Source organism: Macadamia integrifolia, chromosome 8, assembly GCF_013358625.1.
Source record: "Macadamia integrifolia cultivar HAES 741 chromosome 8, SCU_Mint_v3, whole genome shotgun sequence".
Taxonomy (NCBI): Eukaryota; Viridiplantae; Streptophyta; class Magnoliopsida; order Proteales; family Proteaceae; genus Macadamia; species Macadamia integrifolia.
In genome coordinates this window covers 25508964-25514963 of record NC_056564.1, presented here as the reverse complement: position 1 = coordinate 25514963, position 6000 = coordinate 25508964, and the positions used below count along the sequence as shown (strand labels likewise).

At 45.0% G+C, this 6000-nt stretch overlaps 1 protein-coding gene across 2 annotated transcripts in view; it reads right to left on the bottom strand.

Annotated features, from left to right (window-relative positions):
• The window catches only part of LOC122087277 (26S proteasome non-ATPase regulatory subunit 2 homolog A-like), an 85717-nt gene that overhangs the window by 65158 nt on the left and 14559 nt on the right, over positions 1 to 6000 (bottom strand). The gene's annotated exons all lie outside the window — the stretch shown is intronic.

The following is a 6000-nucleotide window of genomic DNA, read 5'->3' as shown; positions in this document are numbered from 1 at the left end:
CCCCCCCCCCCCCCCCGGTTCTCTGTTTTTGTCAATGGCAGTTCGGCTCATTATTTCTCCCCATTAGTGGGAATCTACCAAGCCTATCCCCTTTATCCCTTCCTCTTCTCCATTGGCCTTGAAGTCCTTTTTAGATCCATTTAATCCTCCACCGAACTCCATCTCATCTCCCCCATTCCCAAATACAAATCCCTCTCCCTTACCCACCTAGCTTTTACAAATGACCTCATGATTTTTTGGAAGTAGAACTTATCTCTATATCCACCATCATGTCTTCCCTTCGCCTCTTTGATAGCCATTCGGGTCTCCGTACCATTCTCCTCAAATCCCATATCTACACCTCTAGGATCTCCAATGCCTTGAAATCCCGCCTTCTTGATATCATAGGCTTCTCCCTTGGCTCACTTCCTGTCAAATATCTTGCCCTTCATTCCTGTCAGGCTCTCTGCCCATCACTACACCCCCATCCTCGATCTCTTACGAAAGAGACTTCAGCTTTAGAAGAGAAAACTGCTCTCCTACACAGATACACGGGGCTCCTTGAGCTCTCTAGGTCCGTGCTTAAATCTGTGTACCTCTATTGGTCTGGTATCTTTGTTCTCCCTCCCCCCACCATCAAAGCTATCAAGTTAGCTCCGTTCTTTGGAAAGGAACCGACTCTACCAAGTTCCTCCGCCCCTCCAGCTGGAATTCTGTCTGCCTCCCCAAAGCTGAAAGAGGCTTTCACCTTAGGCACATCAAAGACATAAACTCGACGGGTATCCTCAAGTTGATCTGGAGAATTGCCTCCAAACAAAATAGTATCTTGGTCTCCTAGGTTTACTCCCACCTCCTTAAGTTGAACTCCACTTGGTCCACCACTCTGGGTCCGAATTCCTCCTAGGTCCTACACGACATCCTCAGTTTAAGACCCTTAGCGTTAGAGAATATCACCTACTCTATTGGGAGCTGGACCCTTAGCACCCATCTAGAGTCCTTCTCCATCATTTCAGTCCCAGGACTGTTTTTCCTCAAGGTTGGATCAGTTGGCTTCTATCTCATCTATCCTCCTTAATGATGGATGGCCCCCCCTCCCCATCGCCCTTCCTTGGCTAGCATCTGGACCTCTCCCCGCTGGCCATAGAGGGAGGGAGGACTTCATCCTCTAAAATCCTTCTCCTTCTAAGATGTTTAACTTCTCGTCTGCCTAAAACTATGTTAAGTCAAAAGCCCCTATTGCTTTTTGGAGCAAGGTCCTCCGGTTTAAAGGCCACATCCCCCGCCACAGCTTCACAGCTTGGCAAGTTCTCACCTACTGCCTCCCTACACAGTCTTTCCTCATTTATCGTCATATCTAAGTTTCTCCTGCTTGTTGCCTTTGCTGGAGAGGAACTGAGGATGTTGTTCATCTTTTCTTTTCTTGACCCTTTTCCTCCACCACTTGGAAGAAAGTTCTTTCTCATTGTTGGCCCTTTAGTAAAAGAGTCCTACCTCTCAGCAGGGAATGGCTTTGGATTGATATGACCTTTCACGAACCCACCATTTGTGATACCGTTGTTAAGCTTGCTTTTGTGCCACCATCAATCACTTGTGGATGGAGAGGAACCTTCATAGATGGGCATCCAACTCCCGCTCCTTCTATAAGATTTGAAATGCCATCTTCTTCGACATCAGCACCAAACTTGCTACTCTCCCCCACCGCTCGGTCACTGACTCCCCAAGGAACATGCATATTGTTGCTTCCTGAGCCTCCCTTCTTCCCTTCTATCCCCCTTCCCCCCTTTAAGGGTTTGTATCCCATAGCTATTGCACTTCTTTTTAGATTAGGTTTGTTCCCTTGGTTGGATTTTCAGCCTCCCCCCCACCCCCCTTTTTCCCTTGTATATTCTTCTTCTCCTTGGGTTTTATATATATTTATTCATCCCAAAAAAAAAAAAAAAGTTAAGTGCAATAAATTCTTATGTGGGGGTACGTGTGGGGGTACAGCTAGTTTCTACCTTCTAATTTTATTTGATTTCTATATAATTGGATATTAGCAGGTAGTGGCATACACTCATACCATAGAAGTCTCTATTTTCATTCTTTAGTAGATACTACTTCGGATCTTAAGGATCATTCCTTTCATTTAAGATATCTTATTGTACAAGGTTCCTACTATGTGTGGGACTCCTTTCTATTACTTTCCATTTTCTGTTCTGAGTGCTACAAGCACATATTTAATTGTAAGGGCCTTGAGCCTATACCGATGACTTAATGATGAATGAAAAGCTTGGTTATTGAGACATGAATGCAGAGAGATGCAGTGAGAGGTGAGAAGCCCATTAGGTTAGTGAGAGACTGACCAAGACCATAGGTAAAAGTCCTTGGTCATATCCCCCTTTTTCTTCCCCCTTTCTCCTCTATCTTGCCCCTTCTTAGTTACTGTTTTGATAACCTTCAACAAGGTTCGAATAGTGAAGCTTCAAGTCATGTAGTTGCTCTACTGTGGATGCCATTTGGTTGTTTGAAGAGGCTCCATTGATTCCCCAATAGAAGCTTCCATTAAAGACTAAATCCAACCCTGCGGCACCATCTTTTGGAAAGTCCTACCACAGCAAGTTGCAGGCCATGATATCTTCTGTTCTGGCCATCAACTACAGCCCAAATCCTTTGGCTGGTTATCTCGTGGTTGTAAGTTTCTATTTTCCTCCTACAGTTTCTAATTTGTTTCACAAGTCATTACACCAGATCCAGCCGTCAGTTGTGGCTGATTTTCTGAAGTTTTATAGGCATGACAACTCCTTCGATATTTTTTTTTTTTTTTTTTTTTGGATGAATAAATAATTCATTACCAAGAGAAAAAGAATATACAAGGGGAAAATGGGGGGGGAGGGATGCTTAAGCCAACAAGGAGAAGCCAACCCAAGGGGAGCAAACAAACAAAATAAAACCCAAAACCAGCATAGACCAATATAGAGGGAGGGAGAGGCTAGCCACAAGCAATCAGGGGGGCTGGGGGTTGGGGACGGAGGAGGAAAGAAGGTGAAGGAGATGAGGGAAGGTGGGAGAGGTGGTGAGGGAGCGAGGGGAGAAGGGGGGTGAGGGGAGCGAGGTAGGGTGGTGGGTGGGTGGGTGGTGGGGGGGGAGAGGGGGAGTGGGGAAGGGGGGAAGGGTCGAGGGGGAGGGGGGTAGTGGGTGGGGGTTGCTTGGAGGTTCCAAGAAGAAATGATGTGGGAGTTTCTAGGGGAGATAGGGATGGGCCGATTGTGTCTAGCAAGGAGAGCGTGGGCTTTGGAAGCAACATCAAAGTAGACAGCTTTCCAAATCTTATCCGGGGATCGGGATTTGGCAGTCCATCTACGAATGTTACGTTCCATCCAAAGGTGGTTAATGGTAGCACAAAAGGTCCATTTACCAATAGTATCACAAATGGTCGATCCTGAGAAGGACATATCACCCCAGATACATTCCCTGTCAAAAGGAAGTATGGGTCTTCTAGCAGGACAACATTTGGAAAGGGCGGTTTTCCAAACTTAACAGGAAAGGGGTCAGGAGAAGAAGAGATGAGGGGTATCCTCTATGCCAGAGGGACAGAGGTAGCAAGAAGGATTAGCAAGGATGTTGCGGTGGATGAGGAAGGATTGGGTTGGAAGACAGCTGGATAGGCAGGACCAAAGAGTGAAACTATGGCTGGGGATATAACCTTTAAACCAGACCAGTTTATGCCAGAGAACTGACGAAGATGGGGAACGAACAAAAGACAAAGTAGAGGCAGAAGAGAATAACCCATTGGAAGAGGGGAGCCAAATGCAATGGTCTTCCCAACCTCTGTGCCCAGGGGGAGAGGGGAGAGGGGAGAGGGGAGAGGGGGGAGGGAGGACCAGAGATCTAACAGAGGAGGGGGGGAGGATGGAGGCAACCAGCCCCAGGGAGAAAGAACCAAGGAGACCATAGCCTTTGCATGAAGACCAGAGGAGTATATGACGCTGGGAGAAACCAGAAGGGCAATAATGCCAGAAGGATGCTAAGGATCCTTCCACAGATAGGTAGATTGACCATTCCCAATGGGATAGGAAATGGCAGTGAGAGCCAGGATTCTATGCTGAAAGATCTTTCTCCAAATCCAAGAGGCATCAGGATTGGAAGAGGCAGTCCAGAGAGAGTTATGCTTGAGTAACCCAGAGAGAATCCAGTCAACCCAAATGCTTTACTGTTTGGAGGCAATCTTCCAGATGAGTTTGAGGATACCCACAGAATTGGCATCTTTAATTCTTCTAATTCCCAACCCTCCTTTAGATTTCAGAAGGCAAACCTTCTTCCAACTGAGAGGTCTGAGGAATTTAGAAGAATCTGAGCCTTTCCAAAGGAAGAAGTAGAGAAGGCTCTCGAAATACTTGATAACAGAGGAAGGGAGGACAAAGGCACCGGACCAGTATAGAAAAAAGGATTTAAGGACCGATCGAATCAAGGTTAAGCATCCAGCAAAAGATAAAAGTTTCCCCTTCCAAAGCTGGAGCTTTTTCCTAAGGCGGTCAAGCAAAGGGGCACATTGATGAGAGGAAAGCCTGGAGGTAATGAGCGGGAGGCCCAAATATCTAACAAGCAAGGATCCCAACGGGATTCCAGAAATATCAGAAAAATAGGCTTGAGTCTCGGGAGAGACACCCGAGAGAAAGATATTAGATTTGAGGAGGTTGATATTGAGCCCCGAAAGGGACTCGAAGGAATGAAGGATGGACATGATATTGGTAATGGAAAGGGGATCAGCCCTGGAGAAGATCGTAATATCATCCGCAAAAGCCAAATGCGAGAGGAGGAGGGATTTACACTTGGGAATAGGAGTAATGAGATGGAGGTCAGTAGCAGATTGAATGGATTGGGAGAGGATTTCCAAGGATATGGAGAAGCGGAGAGGAGAGAGAGGGCATCCTTGATGGATTCCACGCCCCAAGGGAAAATATCCGGCAGGGCTACCATTCACCAGGACCGAGAAGTGAGGGGAAGAAATACAAGAGCGGATCCAATGAAAAAATGAGGCCGGGAAAGACATTAGGAGCAGAACATTGGAAACAAAGTCCCAACTAATTGTGTCAAACGCTTTTAACTCCTTCGATATTAATTTTGGCTCCATCAGTGGTTCTATCTGCTGCTACTGCTGGATTGTTGTTCTTGGTCATTAGTTGCTAACCATGGTTTAAATCTGTAATCAGTGATTTGTCCATCAGGTGAAAGATATTTTAGGGGTTGTCCATCGTAATTGAGACCTAAAGTTGCTATTAATTTGGGGGTATCCTACTCTAGGGTCTATGAGTCATATGTAGTTACCAAATTTGACAGCAAGCTGCCATATACTGTAGGCCTGCTGTAGTTGTCAATCCAACCATTGGATTGTGTTCATTGTTCAGGGGTATATTACTGTTGACATACTCGTACCCTTGCTGTTGACCTAATTTTTTATCAGATCCAACCACTATTACTGCTGTTATTAAGGGTCCTATACTGATGTACATCAATACGTATAGGTCATCCTTGTCTGTTGGGTATTTGTCTACTACTATTCAGTGAACCTAGCCCCATGGCCCGCATCATGAACATAACACCATAGCTCTTCTATTAGGGTTTTCCCAGTCATCCTATAATTTTAGCCTCCCCTCTATTATGCATGGACATATATCCCTCAGAGATCAGTGTATCTTAGAGCTTTAGCTGGTCAACAGAGTCAACAAGCTTCAATTTTTTACAGCAACAAAATGAGAACTAGGCAGAAAACATCGAAGACATGTAATCATGATAAGATTAAAGGTTAGTAACCCCATAACATATACTGGCTGTAAATGCAAAATGGTAACAACATTTAGCTTCATCAATATAATCTGATAAGAGGTAAGAGATTAGGTTCTGGTTTCAAAAGGTAAGTAAATAAACTCATAGTTAGAATGTACCAACCAAAAAAGGAAGGGGAAGAGAAAATCAAGTTTCATATCCATAACTTCATGTCAAATGCTATCCAGATTATTGATATACCATTATAACATCTGTTTT